This window comes from Eschrichtius robustus, chromosome 8 (genome assembly GCF_028021215.1).
Source record: "Eschrichtius robustus isolate mEscRob2 chromosome 8, mEscRob2.pri, whole genome shotgun sequence".
Taxonomy (NCBI): Eukaryota; Metazoa; Chordata; class Mammalia; order Artiodactyla; family Eschrichtiidae; genus Eschrichtius; species Eschrichtius robustus.
This window is the reverse complement of record NC_090831.1, coordinates 61,594,983-61,619,044: the sequence shown is the minus strand read 5'-3', so window position 1 is coordinate 61,619,044 and position 24,062 is coordinate 61,594,983. Positions and strand designations below refer to the sequence as shown.

Sequence of the window (24,062 nt, the reverse complement as noted above, 5' to 3'; positions counted from 1 at the left end):
TCTCCTGGCTAGCTGTGGCACACTAGCCCCTTTCAGGCTGTGTTCACATAGCCAACCCCAGTCTCCTCTGCCTGGGATCTGACCTCCGAAGCCCGAGCCTCAGCTCCCAGCACCCAACCGCCCCGGCGGGTGAGCAGACAAGCCTCAGGCTGGATCGGTGCTGGTTGGCACCGATCCTCTGTGCAGGAATCTCTCCGCTTTGCCCTCTGCACCCCTGTTGCTGCGCTCTTCTCCGTGGCTCTGAAGCTTCCCCCTTGCCACTCCCCGTCTCCGCCAGTGAAGGGGTTTCCTAGTGTGTGGAAACTTTTCCTCCTTCACAGCTCCCTGCCAGAGGTGCAGGTCCCATCCCTATTCTTTTGTCTCTGTTTTTTCTTTTTTCTTTTGCCCTACCCATGTACGTGGGGAGTTTCTTGCCTTTTGGGAAGTCTGAGGTCTTCTGCCAGCATTCAACAGGTGTTCTGTAGGAGTTGTTTACCATGTAGATGTATTTCTGATGTATTTGTGGAGAGGAAGGTGATCTCCAGGTCTTACTCCTCCTCCATCTTGAAGGTCCCCTATTCTGGAGATTTTTAAGATATCTCCAAGAGTAAGTGCAGGAAAGTTTCAACAAATCATCCATCCTCAAAACACCATTTTTTGGCTATCTAAATGAACTTTGTATGTGAAAAGAACTTTGTGTGTTTGTATGAAGGCCTTTAAGTTACTGAAAATATCATAAATTTTACAGAAACTTGTTAGCTTTGAAGAAATTGTACTGTAAATAGTTCCTGGTGACTGATTTATTTATTTATTTATTTCACATACATGCAGACACAAAAATTAGGCATGTCAGGCTGTTAAGAGACAGATTTGGTTGGATAAAAGGAAGTGCTACTGATCTTCCAGAACCTAATCAAGTCCCACTTTCCTGAAAAGTTGCTTGTTATAATTTCAGCTGTCTTTAAAACTGTATTGTACTATTTAAAACTGTACCGTCATTTATTTTCTCAGTGTATGGTAGGTATCTTCCACCAGCAATATTATCCGTCTCATATGGATCAAGCAATTGATTTCTTTTAAATTGTGTTTTCTGTTTACTTCTTCCTCTGTTCACAGTGCTTAGCAGAGGACTGTTTACAAAGCTCCTCAACTAATACTTGCTGATCAATTAGGTGCTTATAGAAGGCAGTGTATTTGGTATAATGTTTATATCAAACTCTCTATTTTAATGTTTAACATAAATATTATTAAAGCATTAATAAAAGTAGAATTACAAAGGAATAATATATATATAGAACATATAGAAACCTATTTGCATTGAAATAAATTTGTTTATGGCATCATGAAGAATTCATAGATTAAGAAAAGACATGGGCTTCCCTGGTGGCACAGTGGTTGGGAGTCTGCCTGCCGATGTAGGGGACACGGGTTTGAGCCCTGGCCAGGGAGGATCCCACATGCCGTGGAGCAACTGGGCTCGTGCTCCACAGCTACTGAGCCTGAGCTCTAGAGCCCGCAAGCCACAACTACTGAGCCTGCGTGCCACAGCTACTGAGGCCCACATGCCTGGAGCCTGCGCTCCGCAACAAGAGAAGCCATGACAATGAGAGGCCCGTGCACTGCAATGAAGAGTGGCCCCTGCTCACCACAACTAGAGGAAGCCCGCGCACAGCAACGAAGACCCAACACAGCCAAAAATAAATAAATAAATAAAATAAAATAAAAACAAACGAAAAAAGAAAAGACATGATGACTACATTGGGCATTTTTCAGGTATTCACAGAAAAATACACTACATATATGCGTGTGTGTATATATATATATATATATACATACATATATACATATATATACATACACACACAAAGTTTTTCAATAAACTTTGAAAAGTGAGATACAATTTACATAGAGTGAAAATTACAGTGGAGTAAAGTTTGGTGAAGTTAAACAAATGCACACACCAGTGTAGCCCGTACGCCTCTCAAGATATAGAAAAACTGTTATCACCCCAGAAAGATCCCCAATTTATCTTCCCAGAAATCTCCACCCCTTCTCTCTGTACTCTCTACAACCTTATCATCCAAAGAAAACTGTTGTTTTATTTTTGTCAGTTCTAAAACTTCATACAAATTGAATCATACTGTATGTATGTGTTGGTTCCAGTGCCCATTCTTACCCAGTATGATCTCATCTTAACCAACTACATCTGCAAAGAACCTATTTCCAAAATGGTGACATCATGAGATTCTAGGTGAACATAAATTTTGGGGATATGCTATTCAAACCAGTACACACTTCATGCTCCATGGTCCAGAAGTGCCCCCAAGCAGAAACCAAGGTGACTATGGGCATAATATATCTGTTTCCCCTCTATCAAATATCCCTGTTCTGCCTATTGTACAATATTGAAAAGTTTTTCTTTTAGTATATTTGGTCCAAGGTTTTAGTTGTTTAGTGCAGAAGGGCTAGTCTGCTACTAGTTACTACATCATAGTCCAGAAGTGGAAATTTCTCTGAATACATAAAGTTTTAAAAGTTTTAAGTAAAAATTCCAAATGTAATTATTTTTCATATCTCAGTAGAAACTTTTTCTAGGTATTGGCTGTGGAACCAACCTAAACTCAGAAGTACACCAAATCTTGATTTTCCTTCTCTGATATTTTGGCTCCTTTGTAAAAAAAAACCCCAAAAAACTATGTGCATCGTGTCCTCTGAGAAGGAGATGTTGAGTTAGGAGAGTTAGGAGTACAACAGATTTGTTGGCGAGTTATACTAGTGAAAGGAAATAGGTAGAAGCAGGATTGCGAATGGGGAGCCATCAGGCCCTAATGCAGAAATGATGAATTCTGACAGCTCAATACGGAGGAGGGAATAGCCCTCAGAGAAGCCCTGCTTTGGATGGAAATGACTGGGCCTCTGTACCACAGTGTTTCGCAGTCAGTGACTGGGGCCACCACCAGAAGAGTGTGATCTTAGCTCAAAAGTGGAGGCTGGCCTGAAGGAGTTAGCACCTGAGGCTGATGGCACAACAACAGTCCTTGCGACTGGTCAACGAGTCCTTTCTTGAAGAAGAGCTGAGTGGCATATCTCAAAATCTGCCACTGTCCTCCCCATGTGCCACATGAATCCACTTATCCACACACATCTGGGGAGCCCTTATCCAGAATTTTAGTGCCTTTGCCTTTGTGAGGGGACACTTAGAAGGATGATATTAATGTGGATAAAATATGATAGCTTTCACAGCGGTGACTTTCAGGTCTTCCCAGAAATGTAATCTTTTGGTAGATCATCATGTTTTACCCAGAATATTCATTCGTGCCCACTCCCCTGAGCTTTTTAATTCATTTCTCAATTGTCTGCCAAAGCATTTCTGGCATTTCAACTTGGTCCAGCAAAGCCATCACTTTCTAGAGGTTTCTAGTACCATCTCAGCAGTAAATTTTAGGGTTCTTTCTGTGGTGTTAAATCCTGTATCTCAAAAGAGGTCCCAAGGAAATAAAGACACTCTTATCCAGTCTTTTATGACCGTCTTGATCAAGCACCCTCAAAACTGAGTCCTACTTGTACTCCCCCAGTTCCTAACAATACCTGGCAGCTAATCATTATAGCTCTTTTGACATATAGCCCTTTTTCTCCCTTAAGATATGTGACCTATTCCTAAGATATGCTGTTACTTATCCCTTGCTAGTGGCTTGAAGACAGGAGAGGAGGTAAGGGTAGGTCCTCAAGTTAACCCCTGTTGCCTTGGCTGGGAGAGGTTTCTGCAGTGTCTTCCCTCACAGGGAGATCGCAAGCTCTTAAAAGGGAGAACTGGCCACATATGCAGACTCTGAGGTTCAGAGAAATCTGAGGAGTTGAACATTTGGCTTTGTTCACCAAGAGTCCATGTATCAGGGTCCCAGGTTCTCCCAACCAAGGTCATGACCTTGGCACAACAGACCTGCTCAGCTGAATATTAAAATGTCACTGAAACTTAAAAACTCTATTAAATCCTTAGTTTATTTTTTCTTCTCTCCCCCTGCAGGAGATAAAGCCCTCTGGCTTTCACACTTAGTTTTCAATTATTTGTTAAAAGCTTTTAAACTTTCAACATCTTTCAGTTAGGGTATCAATGAAATTTAATTTCAGTCAACAGATTCAACTGACCTTGTATGCATTATTTTCTCTGTATTTGCACCAGTGACATGGTGAAATTTTAATAACCAGCTACCAGCTTGAGCTAGGGACTATCCATGCCCCACAGTCCTCTTGACATATGGTTATCATTTCCAGCTGGGCAGGAAGTGATCCAGTTCTAAAACTCCAGTTCTGGCATCGAGTCCTCTAAGAATCAGATACCAAAATGTTGTTAGATGTACAAAAGTTATACTGGGAAGACATACCTGAGAAAGGAAACTGGAAGGAGAAGGATTGGGACGGGGTAGTCATCAAACCATGGTGTAGCTCAAACAGTCTGCAAAACATGAAATGAATTGGAAAAATACCACTCTGAGCAGAAATGACTATGTCCTGATGTCACAGTCTTGCTCAGTCTTTGGCTGGGACCTTCCTGTAGAAAGCATGCCCTCAGTTCAAAAGCTGAGGTGGACTTGACGGAGTTAAAGCTATAAAGCTCTCCAAAGTCCTTGCGGCTAGACAATGAGTCCTTGCTTGAAGAGGGATCTTGATGCACTTCTCTGTCTACCATAAGTAGCTAAGTAACCAACTAACTGAATGAATGAATGAATAAAATAAAATAAATATTCTAGCAGCAACAATGATTTCACTAGTAAAGCAGCATGTCCTGGGTAAGCCCATGACATACCGATAACCAAAGGTCAGTTCAGGTTTATCTTCCAGGTCATGATATGAAGACTTTGGGCAATGATGTAGAGCAGATCTCCAAATGTTAATTTGAGAAGCCTGGGTTGTACTGTGAATTAGAAGCCAGTTTCAGAGTGATCCATTAAGGACACGTGCACCATTGATTTTGTTGGATATGAATAACCCATATGTAATTCAATATCACAAATGCTTTTTCCAGCTGTACTTTATTGAAAGTGCCACCCTTTGCACAAATGCCATTGTCTTCTGTGGGGAGCATTTATTGTGCTCTGTATATAAACCAGACTTACTTCAACTCCTCACAAAGTCATAGGACACATAACTGGGGAGATTAGTAAAGACAATAAATTCATCCAGAGAGGATACAGCAGAAACATGTAAGAAGGACAATTTTAAAGTAGAGTTGACAGTGAAAAGCCTGGTGAAAGTTTGGTAAAATAATAAGCCTGTGGTTGGTAGAGAAAAAGTGAGGACTATCATTAAGAGTGTACAAAATCCACTTTCAGAGACTAAGCCCAGAAATACAGAAAGTGTCACAGATTGGGGGGAAAAAACATTAAAAAAACAAATCAGTTAGAAATTAGAGGATATTAGATATTAATTGGAGATTCAGAGAAACAAGCGGGAGTTCCAGATTGAAATCCTGTGTTACATTTGCTAAGGCAGGTCTACTGCAAAGTAATGAAGATCATGCAACTATTTAAAGCAGAGACAAGCACATTTTCTGCACCCTTTTCCTTTTCTTTTCCCAGGGAGTAGATCTGAGGGAAGGACAGTGGAAAGACTGAGGAATCATGTTCCTAACTAGACAAAGGGAGAGCTCTTTACAGAATTGGTCACTAGAAGTAAGCATGTTTGTGTTTGTTTATCTACGTGTATATTTTATTCTTTTTATTTTTTTAACAACTTTATTGGAGTATAATTGCTTTACAATGTTGTGTTAGTTTCTGCTGTATAACAAAGTGAATCAACTATATGTATACATATATCCCCATATCCCCTCCTCTTGCGCCTCCCTCCCACCCTCCCTATCCCACCCTACGTGTATTAGAGAATGCAAAATAATTTGCACAAATATTTGGAGCTAGGCACTTCATAGAAGGCTAATATTAGCAGATTTTTAAAAATCTGATATTGCAAATATCTGAAACATCTCTTCAATTCCCATGTTGTAATTTTATGCTCTACAAGCAATCTTCTGATTATAGCTTGGCTTTTCTAGATTTTGTCCACAGAGAAAGAATGCATACAGGAGCTCAGTCCCTATACAGCAGCCTTTATAGTTTTTAATGTAAGCCAGTAAATCAGTGTTCTTGTTACAGACACTGGTGTTTTTGAGTTTAATTTGATTTCACCTTTGAGAGACAGATGTAGCACCATTTGGTATATGCAACATCAGGTTTCTGTACCTATGTGGTTGAAGGCTAGACTGTGAAATGAGTTGATTTCGCAAAGGTAAGAGCCAGTTTATAGGGGCCTGTCTGATAGGTACACAATCCCAGATCCCTCATTTATTGTGAGATATCTTTGAAATTTTCACCTATACTATAAATCATTATTAGAATCTTTTAAAACTTCAGCTCTATGAGTGCAAGCAACTTTGCTTTATTCACTGATGTATCCCAAGTACCTATAACAATGCCAAGCATAAAGGAAGCACTCCATTTTACATATTGTTAACAACTCACTCTCATTAAATAAAATTGTTCCTATGTATAGTTTTAGTATAAGTTTTAGATAAATTTAGATTTCTATAAGTAATTTGGAATTATGGATTTATTTTCTTTGTACACTTGAATGATTCCTAGGGATCCTGAAGCATAAAGCAAAACACCACTCTCTATTCTAGAATTTATGATAAGCAACATATATTGGCAGCTGTTAAATTAACAGTTAACATTACAACCTATCTAAATTTATCTATTTTACTATAAACTGTTTATTTTCTTCATTTGTATTTTTATCCATATTAGAATTCGTTAAGGATGGTGAAATATTTCCATATTTGATAGACTATTTTCTCTAGGGAGGAATTTACTAGGTGTTGAGAGATTTCACGGGTAAAATTATCATTTTCAATACAAATGGAAAAGTTAGTACAACCAATTCTTGTCATACGAGTGAGTGCAGAAAAAGGTCTGGTGTTTATAAAAGCTGGAAAAGTTAGCTTCTACTTTTCTGTTTTTCTTGCAGTTATAAAATGCTTCTGAATTCTAATGTGCAATGTGATTTCAGATATTCCACTGTAACATACTTGAAATCAAGTAAAAAAATATTTACACTAGTCACATTGTAAATGGATTCTGAGAGTTTCTTTAAGTGTCATGTTTTTCTAAATATTTAAAGACTAAGCCACCGTTCAAAGTGAAGTACTTTCAAAGAAATGAGTAAAGTACAGAGTCAAAAAGTGGTGGAGGGGGTTAAAAGCTGAGCATAGTGCTGGGCTGTCATGGTGATGGCTTCTGATTGCCCACTATGGTTTTCTCACCTGCTCCTTCTCCTAGGAAAGACTCTTGACTCTGGCTACAGAGTGAGCCCAGTGCCTAGACATACTCCACAATAATGCCAGGCACATGACCCAGCAGGACCAATCAGTGCCCTTCTCTGGAATTTTTATATGAATATTGGGGGTTCAAAGGGGAGATTAACTTCTGCTCTAGAAGTTAATCCACATAAAGTAAACTTGGAACTTGGAGCAGCATTTTCCCAAGCCACAGGGCAGAAGCTTGTCAAGGGAAGGAAGAAACACAACAAACAAACTAAACAGAAATAAAAAAGGAGATCAAGAGAAGGGCAGGTTGCAATGAAACTGATTTACAGGGGTAGATTTTTGAGATCTGGGGTGTCAAGGAGGCCTTTGATCAGTCACTTAGTCTACTTGGGCTGCCATAACGAAATTCCATTAGTATTATTTATAGGTATTTATTTCTCACAGTTCTGGAAGTTTGGAAGCCCAACAGCAAGTGTTGGCAGATTTGGTTTCTGATGAGCGCTCTCTTCCTGGCTTGTAGATGGCCACCTTCTTGCTATGTCCTCTCTTGGCCTTCCTCTTCCTCTTCCTCTTCTTATAAGTCCCCCAATCGATCTGATTAGAACCTCACCCTTATGATCTCATTTAAGCTTAATTACCTCCTAAAAGCCCCATCTCCAAATATCGTCACATTGGTGGGGTACAGATTCAACATTTGTATTTTGTGGGGACACAGGTTACTCCCTAGCAATCACAAAGTGAAATGCATTTCTTCACTTTTGCTTGATCTTTCCCACATTAGTGCCTTTATGTGGCTGTTCCCTCCACTTTGCCTCTTTAACTGTTACTCATCCACAGCTCAGTTAATCATCATTTCTTCATGGGAACTTTCTCTGACCTCTATGATTAGGTGAAATATCTTTATTACACTCTTATTTTATGTTCTCATACTGTCCCATGCTTTTCTTTTGGAGCACTTTCATAACTGTCAGGTTATTTGTGCAAGAATTTGCTCCAGGTCTGTTTTCCTATTTTGATTCTAATATCCTTGGGGCCAATGACTGTGTCTTATGTGCTCACAACTGTATCTGCAATATTATCATAGAGCCTGGTATTCTGTAAGTAGTAAATAGCAGTTTCTTGAGTAAAAAGATAAAATATAAATATGAGACTAATCTGGTTATAAAATAAAAGACCAAGTATTTTCCAAGCAGAGGTAACAGCATACGCAAAGACTCTGAAATAGTTAGAATCTTATCTGAATGAAGGAGCTATGAAAAAGAAAACTAAACTAACACAACACTGTTAATTAACTATACTCCAAAATAAAATTAAAATTAAGAAAAAAAGGGGCTTCCCTGGTGGTGCAGTGGTTAAGAATCTGCCTGCCAATGCAGGAGACACGGGTTCAAGCCCTGGTCCAGGAAGATCCCACATGCTGTGGAGCAACGAGGCCCTTGCGCCACAACTACTGAGTCTGCAAGCCACAACTACTGAGCCTGTGTGCTGCAACTACTGAAGCCTGCGCACCTAGAGCCTGTGCTCCGCAACAAGAGAAGCCACCTCAATGAGAAGCCTGCGCACCGCAATGAAGAGCAGCCCCTGCTCGCCACAACTAGAGGGGGCCCGCACACAGCAATGAAGGCCCAATGCAGTCAAAAATTTAAAAAAAGAAAAAGAAAAAAGAAAACTACATTGAGTGAAACATGGAGGGTGAGGAGGGTGGAAGCCTTGGAAGGGATCTGATTCTGCAGTTTCTTAATTTTTCTGTGAGGGAATTTTGTCTTTTTTCCTAAGAGAAGTGAGCATATGTTGAAAAATTTTAAGCAAGAAAATGGCATGCTTTGTTTTGTATATTATTAGAATCTTTCTGGCTCCTAAGTGGGAAATAACTGGACAAGAGCAAGATGGATATAGGTCGAACAGAGGGGAGGTCTTCTAAGAATCTAGAAAGGAGACAACTGAAACTGAACTGAGGTAGTGACATAGAGATGGGAAACAAAGAATATTAAAAGGTGCTTGAATGAGCACATACAATAGTTTGTATTTAACCTATAGTAAGGCAGTCCAATATTTCCATTATAACTGGCTAATGCTCCCCTTTGCAAATAATATGTCAAATTTCCACTTATGTCAAAACTACTCAATATATGCTGTTATGGTTAAGATAATTTCATGCCAAGAAAATAGAAATGAGGGGTAGCAGTAATAAATGAATGGAAAGTCAATGATTTGCTATTAAAATCCTTCAGGCATTCAATTTTATGGAGGCCCTGCAACTAGCTAAGAAAGAAACCAATTCATAAAAATGTATAAGCGCACTTCATAATGTTCAGGGTATGCTTGCTTATATTTGGCTGTATTAATAATAAATTCCAGAGCTTAAGTCAATAGGTATACGAATTAGAGGTACTTTGCTGAGGGCTTTATTTTATAATCTTTTTGTAAAGTATGAAATGCTTAATTCCATTAAACAAAAAAATTCAGTGTGAAGCTTATAAAAATTCTCAATAATCAGAAAACATTAGTAAAGTTTTTGAAGGACGTAAGTTGTTTTGCTCTTTCTTTTGTTCTTCTACTGACTTTCAGTCAACAGTTGGGTGTCAGGAATTTGCTTATTATTTTAAAATTAATTTGAATAGTAATTAAAGACTGGTAGAAAATATCTGCCTAATGAAATACTTAGGTCAAGATGGGTGACTGAATACTCAGGTTTTTCTCTACTCCTTTTGAAAAACGTATTGAAGTGCCCAAAATAAATACTAATAAAATAATACCTGTGCTAGTGACCTCAGAAGACTGCAAGGACTTAGTAAACAAGAGGACTGAAGGGTTAAAGGAATTGACTGAGAACTAAAAGGGGTCAGTATGATTGTGAAAATTAGGATAACTGAAGAGTTGGTAAGTCCATGCTGCTCAAAGACGGAAAGCAGCTTCAAAGGTGAGTTTTCATAACAGAATCTTGGAATCAACATCAGAAGGGGACTGAGGACTGTTTGCTTTAGGTAGTCTGCCAAAGGGTGTCAAAACAACTACTCTTATTTTCTTTCTCTAAATGCTGCTGGCTCCAGTGTTTGCCATGGCTTCACCAGTGGAATAAAATTCACCAAATGATATGTGGACGTTTTGATGTGGAAAACTCTAAGAGCACTGGGGTTGTGGAAGTAGAGTACTGCCATAAGAAAAAGGAGATCCCAAAATAAGAAAAGAAACTATGAAAAGAAAATTCACCTAGCCATGGTCCTAAAAGTCTTGCTTTACACTTCCACATCCATTTTAGAAAAGTTTTGTTAATTAACCTGCTAGAATTTTGATATGGATTGTATTAATTATATAGAGAAATTAGGAGACAAATCACATTTTTACCTTACAAGCCTTCCAGCTATGAGTATGGTATGTCCTGCCATCTATTTAGGCTTTGGTTCATCGCTGTAATGTTTTGTAGATTTCCACTGTAAAGTTCTTGCACATATTTTCATGTTCATTCCCAAGTACTGTCTATTTCTGATACTAATTTAAATACTGTCATTTAAAAATATTTTCTATTAATTGATCTTATTTTGGAAATGCAATAGGATTTTATATATTGACGCTTTGCCTTGCAATCTTGGTGAATTAACAGACTAATTTTACCTCATGTAGATTGTTTTCGGTTTTCTACATATACACGTTTTCCACATACTACAATGAAAGCTATTTTTTTCCATTTTATTTTCTATTCCTACATATTTATTTTATTTTCTGGCTTTGTTGTAAGAATTAGGACTTCTAGAAAAATGGGTGACAAGAAGAGTAAGAGTGAGTATCCTTGTACCCTTCCATCTCTGGAGGGGAAAGTTTTTGAAATTTCACTAGTGCATATAATATAGGCTGTAGGAATTTGTGGGTATGTTGTATCTGATTGAGAAAGTTAATTTTTCCCCTGGTTTGCTTAAGAGGATTTTTTTAAAAAAAATCATGTTTCACTGTTAAATTTTACCAAGCGCTTATTCTGCATCTATTAATAAAAGTATATGAATCACTCTTTTTTTATCCTACAAATATGTAAAGTACACTAATTTTTGACTGTTAAACCTGCCTTGTATATCTAAAATAAATCCAACTTAGTTTTGATGTGTTATGTCTTTTATATATTGTTGCATTTGTTTTTTATTGTTGTTGTTGATTTATTTGTATTTTAGCATCTATGTTCACTAGAAAGATCAGCCTGCAAATTTCCTTTAGGGTCTTTGTCAGGTTTTGATCTCAATATTATGCTGGCCACATAAAATGAATTGGGAAGTACTTCCTTCTTTTCTATCTTGTATAAATTGTATAGAAATTATTTCTTAAATTCACCAATGAAGTCCTCTAGTCTGTTTTCTTTGTATCATGCCTTTTTTAAAAAAATAAAACTAAGCTCTATAGAACCATAACTCATATTCCACTACCCATATAAAGTTTACAATTCAACTTTTTTCTTATATTCACAGAATGGTACAATAATCACTACAGTCAGTTTTGGAACATACTGATCACTCTGAAAAGAAACCCCATATCCTTTATCCTTCCCATTTATTCTCAACCCCTACAAACCTAAGCAACCACTAATCTACTTTCCAACTATACAGATTTGCCTAATATAGACTTTTCATGTAAACGAAATCATAAAAAATGTGGTCTTTTGTGACTCACGTGTTGCACTTAGTGTAATATTTTCAAGGTGCATGAACATTGTAGCATGTGCCAGTATTTCATTACTTTTAATTGGCAAATAATGTTTCCCTGTATGGATGGATATACCACATTTTATTTAACTGTTCACCAGTTGATAGACTTTCGAGTTGTCTCCATTTTTTGGATAATATGGACAATGCTGCTATTAACAATCATGTACAAGTTTTGGTATAGACATGTTTCCAATTCTCTTGAGTATATACCTAGGAGTGGACTTGATGGGTCATATGATAATTCTATGCTTAACCTTTTGAGTAACTGCCAAACTCTTTTCCAAAGCAGCTGCACCATTTTAAATCCTCACCAGCAGTTATGAAGTTTCCAACTTCTGCCCATTCTCTACAACTTGTTACTATATGTCTTTCTGATTATAGTCATCCTATAGTGTTAATTGATATCTAATTGCGGTTTTGATTTGCATTTGCCTAATGAATAATGACGTTGAGCATCTTTTCATGTGCTCAATGGCCACTTTTTGGAGTAATGTTTATTCAAACCCTGTGTTCATTTTTTAATTTGGTTATTTGTCTTTCTTGTTGAGTTGTAAGAGTTCTTTATGTATTCTGCATATGAGTCCCCTATCAAATATATGATTTGTAAATGTTATGATAAAGGGATTATGCTCCAAGAAGAGGCAATAGGACTGAATGTTAATATACCTAACAACAGAGTTTCAAAATACTTTCAGCAAAAACTGAGAGAATCCATATATGGTGTAAGGCCTAAAAACAGGACCCAAAATTATGTGCTAAAGACATCTGGTGAAATCAAAACGTCTTTGAATGGCCTAATTGCCAATTCTCCCCCGGACTCTGATACTATGTATAAGTCTACAGTCCAAGGGAACCAGGCACAGTTCTTGCTTATCTCCAAACACCTGCCTTCAGTTAGGTAGGCCATAGAACTATTCAAACAAGCCAAACACGTCAGCCATTGGAACAAGGGGTCATCCTACCTTTTTGATGCTACGAAGCCCTTGCCTGTTCACCCTTCCCAAGTGTAAACCTGGCTGGTCTGGCATGGTGTGCAGTGTCTTCCTACTGCATGCTGTGACTTTATGTGACTAATGAACTGCTTTAATCTCATCTTAGTGTCAGGTGTCATGTGTTTGGTCATCCCCTTAACCTAGGATGGAACACCTTCCTCACCAGTGGGATGAATAGGAGGCATTTAAAACAGTTGGCATAATGAACAGCATAGCCCAGCCACAACCTAGGATACTTGGTTAGCTTTAACGAACTGCTCTTGGCTCACTAACTTGCTCTGTGATACACTGAAGCCTGCCTGGGACAACTGCTGTCAGGTTTCTGTAGCATATATAAGTGCTACAATTATACAAATGCTCGTGTACACTTTGTTGTCTTTTTGAGTGTTGCCATCTCTTCCAATCCTAAAATATTCTCATCTCTAAGGTGAGAACTGCTGTTAAGTGACTCTCCCCTGTATGACCCCATATGACTCTCAGGTTCAGACTGTATTCAGCAGGTCATCTCTGAGGCTCCCACTGTTAAGGCAGCAATGACACAGTGCCTTAATCAATCTATGCTTGAGTCCTGCTTACCAAGGGTCAGGCTAGAGCTCTCTAGTCACTGCATCTAGCCTGGTGACTGTCACTGGATGCCCGGTGCAGCCATTAGGATAATTTTTTGTCATTGTGCACCTCTGAGATAGGGAGATGGACCAAGTATGGTTCTCTGCAAAGTATGCAGAAATGGAGCCCACCAGCCCAGGGAGAATTATGCATGGAACCAGGTTGTTTATCAAGGAGCACTGTTGTTTAGGCAAGAGTAGTATCCTTGCCCGTCTTCCACGCTGCTACTCCTCTTGCTGTTGTCACGAGCACTAACACAGTGGTGATAACAGGCACATGAAAAGACGTTCAACATCGCTAATTACTAGAGAAATGCAAATCAAAACTACAATGAGGTATTATCTCACACCAGTCACAATGGTCATCATCAAAAAGTCTACAAATAATAAAATATGCTGGAGACGGTGTGGAGAAAAGGAGACCCTCCTACACTGTTGGTGGGAATGTAAATTGGTGCAGCCATCATGGAGAACAGTACAGAGGTTCCTTAAAAAACTACAAACAGAGATACCATATGATCCAGCAATCCCACTCCTAGGCATATATCTGGAAAAGACAAAAACTAATTCAAAAAGATACCTGCACCCCAATGTTCACAGCAGCACTATTTCCAATAGCTAAGACATGGAAGCAACCCAAATGTCCATCAACAGATGAATGGATAAAAAAGATGTGGTACATATATATCATGGAATACTATTCAGCCATAAAAAAGAATGAAATAATGCCATTTGCAGCAACATGGATGGACCTAGAGATTATCATACTAAGTGAAGTAAGTCAGACAGAGAAAAACAAATATATCACTTATATGTGAAATCTAAAATATGATACAAAAGAACTATTTACAAAGCAGAAATAGACTCACAGACATAGAAAATAAAGTTATGGATACCAAAGGGGAAAGGAATAGAGGGAGGGATAACTTAAGAATTTAGAATTAATAGATATAACACTGCTATATATAAACTACATGAACAACAAGGCCCTACTGTATAGCACAGGGAACTATATTCAATATCTTGTAATAAACTATAATGGAAAAGAATATGAAAAATAATACATATGTGTATAACTGAATCACTTTGCTGTACACCAAAAACTAAAACAATCTTGTAAACGAACTATACTTCAAAAAAAATAAATAAATAAAATCCAAAAAAAAAACACAAAACCCAGTGGTAACAGACTTAAAAATAAATGGGAATTTATTACCTGAGAAAGGTGATATTTTAAATAATTAGAAAGCGTAAGTTCCCTCATAAACCCTATGGGAAAACTGAATAGGAATTTGGGGTGAGGGGAAATAATGTGCAGTTTCTAACTCCTTCCTTAGGCAAAGCAGAATGGGATCAAACTTTAATATAAAAATTTGTAACCATAAAAATAACAGGGACGAAAAGAAAATTAAGATTAGATTGAGGAGATAGTTTCCAGGACAAAAATGAAACTCAAGAGTCATACAAGCACACTTTATTTTGACTGAATAAAATTTAGAAATGTTTAAACAGTAAATGATACTATAAACAACAAAGCAAAAGTCACAAAGAATAACTAAGAAACAAACGGTTGCCAATGTTAACTTCCCAAAATTAATCTGTGGAATTAGGCCTGAACTAACAAGAATAATAAGTTTAGCTGGGGATGTGGTTGTATTGGTTTGGGTTTTTTTTTTTGTTTTTTGTTTTCCTGTAGTATTTTAAGGCCGATCAATATTTATTGAGGTAAACATTAGGTTACTTTTATAGATGGGTTATATTTCATAGCATATAGAAATGATCTTTATTGTTTCAAAAGTCTACCTGATCAGGTCCAACTTCAGTTATAATTTAAGTAATAATATATCAATTAAGTAAATTAAAAAATAATAATTATATGATCTAATTCTAGAGGGTTTAAGGAAATAAAATTATATATTGTAAAAATTATAGTAAAGCCATCTATATTCTGGAAACAGTATCTTAGAGTTTATAATTGTATAAAATTTCAAAAGAGTAAATGCAACTTCAATTAAGTAACAAGTTAAACCAAAAAGGGATCCATCAGAGTTAATTTAAAGAGAGAAAACAAATCAGATTCCTTCTGAGTGTGTAAATATTTGGGATTTGCCTGCTTTAAGCATCAATCAAACCTACACACCACCCTGGATCCCTGAGAATTCACATCTCACCCCTTCTCTTCTCTTGGGGTCCTGATGAGAGAGGGAATAACCAAACTCCCTAGGGCCACTGCCCTAGGCCGCATGTAGAACAGCAGAAACAAAGGGGCCACTTGGAAAAAGTTGGATTTAAAACTCTAGTTCAGCCAACTTTTTGCCTGTTGTGACCATTTTCTTTCCTTAGATCATTGAGTTTTCTCTTGGTCGATATTATAGCCAACAAACTTTCTTGAGCTATTTTCTCATGGGAATTGATCCACCTTGGGTTGAAGGAAACGGAATATCCAGTTGTTTCTCCAGGTCTTTGACCATCTTTCTGTAGAAGTTAAGGTTTTGATACAAAAGGTTAATGTTTTCATAAACTATGTAAAATTTCTTCTCCATTTCTAAGAAATAAATTCCCTCCTCAATTGATTTTCTGAAAAACTGCATTTCATATTGTTGATTTAGCTCTGGAAGTGTCTGGAGAATCAAGGGAAGCTTTTGAATCTCTCTTCCAAACCGTGCATTTTCTCACTGCATAGAAAGATGGCTGTTTTGTTTGGGAACTTTTTAAATACTCGTTCCTTCTTTCATTTAATTTTATTTAAGGAGACATTTAAGTTAACAGCATCAATGAGATTCTTCAAATTGACCTCTAATAATCTTGGTTTCCATTTTTGACATCCTTTTTGTCCAATGCCAGCTTGTCATCATCTGTGTAATCTTCTCTAAATAGAGCAGGTAAGTTTATCATCTTAAGGACAGATTCAACCAGAGATTTTTAACTGGCTCTCTTTATAGCTGACTTCTTGTTCTCTTTGTGTGTTGACATTTTCTGTTATTTTTTTCTGTTCCTTCAACTTCTGTACTCTTTTCCTTTCAGCATCTTTTTGGGCAGGCAGCTGAACATTTTCATTAAAGACATTAACTATTTCTTTCTGATTTTGTTCTGTAGTCTTCTGAAATGACTTTAAGATATTTTAGGCCTCAGTCACTTGAGACTGGGGAGTTTGACACCTCTTTTGAGTGACTGTGTCTGTCCTTTAAGACTAGCCATCATTATCTCATGAAATGAAATTTTTGGTGGACTCTCTTTTCTGTCCTTGATCGAGAAGGTCTACTGTATCCCACAGGGAAAAGGCAGACCTGTTTGCATCTCTACTAAGTGCTGCCAAACACAGAGTTTGTAACTCCAGGGGACTGGCCTCCATCACAGGTGACTCCAGGGCTTCAAAGGTGTTATGTAATGGGTCTAACCATCTAACTGACTTTTCGTGACTCTTCAACTCAAGCAGCAAGCCTCATGGTTAGCTCTTTTTTCCTCAAAGTACATTGTCTTTTTATAACAAAAGCAATAAAAATTTCCAAGGGAAAAATCAAGCACACTTGAGGCTTGTGTCTATAATTGAGACAATACCATCTGAGCACTCCACAGCTGCCACAAGACTGGCTGGAAAGACATGTTTGTGGCCATCGGCAGGTCAGGCCTTCCAAGGCTCCAAAAGCCACTGCCTCTGGCCAGCATCCTGTGGACTGCAACTTCCTGCCTAGAACCCTGTGAGTACCGTACCTTAAAACAAGTGTCTAACAACTAGGACAGACCATCAGTGGGGCTATGGGGCAAGGAAGGAGGGCAAGTTTATAACCTAGTACTCTTTAATTTTGTTCTGGTCACTGCACAAGTAGAAAGGGTTATTATTTGTAGTATACTGGGGGAAATGAAAAAGTCTGATTATAGCCAGAGAAGACCAGACAGCCACAGGCTGTGACCCACAGGTTAACCATGGGGATGTAGGCAGAACCATGCCATAATCAAACCTATAGAACTAAAAGTGAATTAAACTGGGTTTCTAGCTCTGTTTCTGTTTGCTCAACAACTTCATGACTTCAGACTTCAAAACCACAACCAATATGAGGAACACAATGCAGATTATAAATTATCTTCCTTTGTTGTATTCTATTAAGCCCAACTATCCTATAAGTTGGCAATCCCATGAGGTTGAAAATCCTATCAAGTCCATCATCCTATGAGGCTGTTAAATCTCTATCAGTGGATAAACTTACACTTGGACAGGTTAAATGGCTTGGTCAAAGACACCAACTATTAAGTTGCAGGGTTTGATTTTTAATAAAAATCAACTGACTCCAAGTTTAGAGTTTTTAAGAAATACTTCTACATTGCTTCTACATATAGACAACCTACTCACCCATCCTCCACTATTAAAATAAAGAGCTTGGTAAACAATGTCTATAGGCCATGAAACTAAAAAATCCTCTAATCCCATTCTTTTCATCTTTTTAATACAATAGTAAAGTGTCTATCACATGTATCATTCATGCATCTATTTGATGACCCGTAATGGAACAACTCCTATGTGACAAGTACTAGTGTTACAAAATAGTCTGGTCAAGGAGACAAGCAAGTTAAAAGACAACCAGAACATACTGTGAAAAGTGTTACCAGAGAAGCTAGTACAAGCTAGTACAAGCCTAGATGGACCAAAAGCTCAGTACCATGGAGAATTACAATGAAGTGAGTTTTGAAAGAAAAGTAGAAATTAGTTAATTCCAGTGCTAAGACCAGAGGATAGAGTGTTCAAGGTAAAGAGAACACTACATTAAAGACAGTCAAAAAATTGACCTGTGATTTTCAAGACCACAAATAGCTTTATATTTGAAGCACTGGGCCTGATGACTAGAGTGATAGGATATCATTTGAGCGCACTATAATAGAGCAATTATAGTAAAAACCTGGCAAGGACTTTTGATTTTCCATCAATATGTAAAGAGCTTCTAAGTCATCACTCCAGTCCTCACACCAAAAAAAGCTGAAAAAACTGAAAAAGTATGTTTTGAAATATGCCTAGAGCTCCCTATGTTTTTTAACAAGAGAACTGCCCTCAAGAGAATCTATTTTACCTGAGCCTAACTGTCTTGGGTTTTACCAAACCTGAACATACCTGGAGGAAGGGAAATATGCAAATATAGCCTTCTCTAGCCTTTGATATAGGGGAAGAGAAATACCCAACTCAGGCTCACTAAAAGACTGAGACCTAATCACAGGCATACAGAATGCTTCCCCTTCTTCCACACCTTACTAGGGCTCTTGTATAGTAGTTAAGAATTACAACATATACATACAAGTCTTAGACCTTATTTAAGGACTCTAGACACAAAGAAAACATGGGAGATAAAAACAAGGACATTAAAGGAAATTTAGCCTATGATACCACAGCTACAGCAAAGAGTAAACCCAGCCTAACTCCTAGCCAGTTAAACATAAAGCTAACAGCCTACCTCAGTTCCTTTAACTTAATACAGCATGTCTGACTTTTAACAGAAAGTAAAAAGATGTGCTGAAAGCCAAAAAACCCAGTCCAAAGAGACAGAACAAGTATCAGAACCAGACTCAGTTACGGCAGAGATGTTGGAATTATAAGGCTGGGAATTGGAAACACCTATGATTAATATGCTAAGGGATATAATGGAAAAAGTGGACAATATGCAAGACCAGATAGGTAATATAAGTGTTTCAAATGCTAAGAATTAAAAAAAAAAAAGTTAAGACGATACAAATTACAAATACAAAAGTGAAAGACTAGCCATCACTACCAATCCCATGTACATTAAAAGGATAATAAAGGAATATTATAAACAACACTATGCTCACAAGTTTGGTAACTTAGAAGAAATTGACTTTTTCTGAAAGATGCAATCCACCAAAAGTCACACAAGGAGAAATAGACAATCTCAATAGGCCTAAATTGATTAGAAAAATTGAATCACTAATTAATAACTTTTCAAAGATAAAGTACCTTGCCCAGATGGGTTCACTGGTGAATCTACCAAATATGTAAAGAAATGATACTAATTCTCTACAATCTGTTCCAGAAAATAACAGAGGGAACATTTCTTAACTCATTCTATGAGGTCAATATTACCCTAATACCCAAACCAGGCAAAGACATTATAAGAAAGGAAAACTTCAGACCAATATTTCTCACAATCATAGATACTAAAATCCTTAACAAAACATAAGCAAGTCAAACTCAACAATGTATAAAAAGAATTATACACCATGACCAAGTGGAATTGATTCTAAGTACTCAAGTTTTACTCAACATTTGAAAACATTTACATACTTTGAGACTACTTTTCTATGTGAATACACATCTAAAATTGTTATGAATTCCATTTTATCATAATAAAGTATTCCTCTTATTATCCACAAATGGCTTGAGCGGAAAATACGGTGTGGCTTTAAGTAGTGAGACTTTTTTTTCCCCATATGTGCAGTTTGAAATACAGTTGAGTCATTTGAAATGAATTACTCAATTTTGCCTATTATTAAACCAGAAGCCTTGATTGTACATGTTTATTGATACAGTTGAAATCTTCAAGTCCTCTTTTAATTAATGTTTTATCTTTAAATTTCAGAAAGAGACATGTGCATCCTGCAAGGGGGGTTTGCTAATATTGGACCAATTTTCTTGTCAAGAATAATTAGCAAAGCTAATAAAAGACAAATAAAACCTTATTTTTAAAGGCATCAGAGAGTTACCAAGACTAGTAAGGACTTGAGGAAACAGTTAAGTGGTAAGAAGAACCTTTCCACTTCCCCCTCACATGCTGTAATTTTTTGAATTTTTAAACAACGTTAACAAGACTACATATTTGCTTTATTCAATATCTTAAAGAGTTTAAAGCTATTTCAATATTATCTTCTTTATATTTCTAGAGATAGTCTTCCAAATTTCTACACTTGTATCCTTAAAAGTAAGTATTGATAAGAGTCTCTAGAAATGTAAAATCTGGCCATAGCAAATCCACTGCAAATGTACATCCAAACAATGAGAATTTTAAATTGATAAGGGGGTATATAATCTTTTCTACATATTGGCCTCACTTAAGACAGAAAATCTAATCAGAGATAAAGTTTCTTACTGAGACAAATTAGAAATTAGGGCAAATAAACTGTCATCACGTCTAAATCTTCTATGAGCGCAAGCTTGTACGTTTCCTCATGGGTTTCATATGGAACTGCTCTGCACTGAAGAGGCAGACAGGATTAACTTGCTGTCAAACAAGGAATGAAAAGTAATCCTTGTTGACAACGTGTACCTGTTGTGAAGGAAGCGACGACACTTTCTTCTAAACACTCAATTTTCCAAATGTTCCTTACCAAAATCTTGTGTTTTCTAAGAAAAAATGTTTCATACAGGCCATTTCTCAGTAAGGAATGTTTTAAAGAGTCTGATAAAGATATGTTAATGTGATACCTCAATTTACATATGATTTGCTTATATACTTAGGGCATATTGATTTTTTTTCCAGTGAAAAAGATGCAGGTGGGGAAATTTAAGATCTGCACATCTGTATCTTTTATAAGAGATGTTTTTTCCCTAAGTTTTGGAAGAATACTACCGTAGTCCCCCTTTACCTGAGGGAGATACATTCCAAGACTCACAGTGGACTCCTGAAAGTGAGCCTAGCACCAAACCCTATGTATACTATGTTTTCTCCTATAGGTACGTACCCATGGTAAAGTTTAGTTTATAAATTATGCACACTATGAGATTAAAAACAATGATTACCAGTAAAATAGAACAATTATAATAATACACTGCAATAAAAGTTATGTGAATGTGGTCTCTACTTCTCTCAAAATATCTTATTGCACAAATGTAAGGCCTTTTCCATCTTACCTGAGCATTTATGCACTGTGGCTGTACTTTTGCACTTTGAGGTGCAACAGCAAAACTACCACGAATTTCTTTTTCCTTCGTCACCATTTCACAGAAGACTTGTTCTTACTGTACATCTTAGCAATCTCAGCACATGATTTTTTTCCTTATTTCATTAAGTCGAGAATTTCCACTTTTTCACTTTATGGCTTCTCTTTGGCATAGCTAAATTGCCAGCATCACTACTCTTGTGCATTGGGGCCATTAAGTAAACTAAGGGTGACTTGAACACAAGCACTGTGATATCAGGCAGTAGATCTGACAATGAAGATGCTACTAAGTGACTAATGGGCAGGATATGTTGGACAAAAAGGTGATTCATGTCCTGGGTGGGACAGCATGAGATTTCATCATGTTACTCAGAATGATGTGCAATTTAAAACTTATGAGTTATTTATTTCTGGAATTTTCCATTTAATATTTTTGGAACTCGGTTGACCATGGGTTAACTGAAACCATGGAAAATGAAACCTCGGATAAGGGGAGACTACTGTACTGTAAAATAATGTACCTTTCTATGTATGTTTTATTACATGATGTAACTCAATTTGACATGTCATAGTAACAATATATCAGGCTGAGGGTATTTTGAAAAGAAACATTCTTGTTCAAAAGACTAGCAATTCAAGATATTTAAAATACACACTCTGCAAGATTTGGGACCTTTTTAATCTCAAATTTGTAACAAAAGTCAGTAATTGTGCTATACTAGCTTTTCATAAATAAATGATTTATCCTATTTACTGTTGGGAAGTAGTATTTGTAGAGAAGGTCAACACTGATTTTTAGAATAATTACACGTGTTTCAAGATATTCTCCAGCATATATAAGTGCTTTGACTATACACACGGTTTTTCTCCCATTGAGACCTTCTCTCTACAATGAAGGTTTATCATTTTATTAAGTACACTTTAGATATTTACCTGCATAATGAAACATACAGAAATGAAGAGTGAGCCATGACTAGGAAACTCCCTGTTGACAAATAAGACCCATCAATTTGCTGCCAAGTTCAATTTTGTAACAGAGTAATAACCAGTTTGTAAAACAATAATCTGGCTGGAATGGACTTGAACAAACATTTAGTTGAACAGTTCTTCATTTCATCACAGAGTGGGAAATGGGACCAGAGAAATCTACACTTGTCCAAATTCTCAATATTAGTGTGAGAAAAGATCAAATCTGAAATTTGGGTTCCTATGTGTCTGTATATTGTACCTCACACACAGCCCTTCAAGCATGTCAATGTCCTCTCTACTGGGGAACAAAGATGCCATTGAGAGTGAAGAAGAGAAGTGGCCCCAGGCAACCACCAACAGTTTCATTTTCAGCATGAACGATGTATTTTTGAAAAAGGAACTAAAGTTATGTGAAGAAAGACCTGAACCTGGATTCAAAGTCAAAAGTAAGTTCATAGGCACCTGTTACTCTGTTTTTGGCCCCAAACAAGTCAGTTTACAACCCTGAATCTGTTTCTTTTTCTGCCTACTTTCCTTCATAAGGATGTAAGAGTTAAATAAGACACTGAATTTGAAAGCTCCCTGAAACATGTAGAGCAATGAAAAGTGTGAGGCATTAAGGAATTGTATGAAGCATTCCTAAAGTTGGGTGTGACTGATCTGGCAAGTGTGGACCCAAGAAGCAGGCCTAGCAATTTACCTCAATTTCCAATGTGTAAAATATGTATAAATTAAAAATTATATTAATGATATTTCATTTAATACATTGTGTATATTTTAAAGAGGGTTTTATCTCTCTCTTAATCTCCTTAAAGCCTCTCACAGGGACCTGCCCATAGCAGGCTCACAAAAATATTTTGTTTACATTGTGTAACATATATTAATTATATATTCATATACAAATAGAGTTGAACACTGTTTTAGATATATTTTATACAATCACTCTTGAATAGAAAAATGAAACAAACTATGAAGCATGAGGAAGGAAATGAAAATATAAGAGAGCTCATTTTAGACCCCCAAAGGAAATAACTATAGGCACTATAAAAATTAAAGTATATATGTATTCACCTGTACACACTATAATAGCATCTAAAACCCAAAGTGTCTATATTTCAACAGTTGTGTTTTGCCTTTTACAAATAGGGTATCTCTGAAACCTAAACACATAAAAATATAATAAAGTAATAAAGATATTTATATTATAACAGAGAACATGGAAAGTAATATTAATAAAGTATAGAAAAGTAACATGAAGCTTCAGTTCAAAATACACTGCTCAAGTAAAAACTAAATTATTTTATTTTAGCGTATTTGTCAGTGAGAAATTGTTCAGTTAATTTGCTTCTGGAGTAAACAAGCATGCTGATGTTCATCAAATATTTAGTAATAAGTTCTAGGCTCCCAGATATCAATGGTTTGGGTCCTTTTTTGTGAAATATGTCAACTTGTAAATTTGTTACATTCTATGCAATGTATTGTGAGGGAGTTGGTTCTTAATTTCAAGGAAGAATATGGAAACATTTAAATATTTCTATTTTTACTAACAAAATATTAAGCCATAATATCCCAGAATATATCATGTAAAGTTAGTAATACTAAAAATCAAAAAAGCTCAAATTATATTATGCATTATTTT

The 24,062-nt window shown here is 36.7% G+C and overlaps 1 pseudogene; it reads right to left on the bottom strand.

Annotated features, from left to right (window-relative positions):
• Positions 1–21,512, bottom strand: part of LOC137768306 (transcription factor IIIA-like) — a 75,538-nt pseudogene extending 54,026 nt beyond the window's left edge.
• Between the last annotated feature and the right edge of the window lie 2,550 nt (positions 21,513–24,062).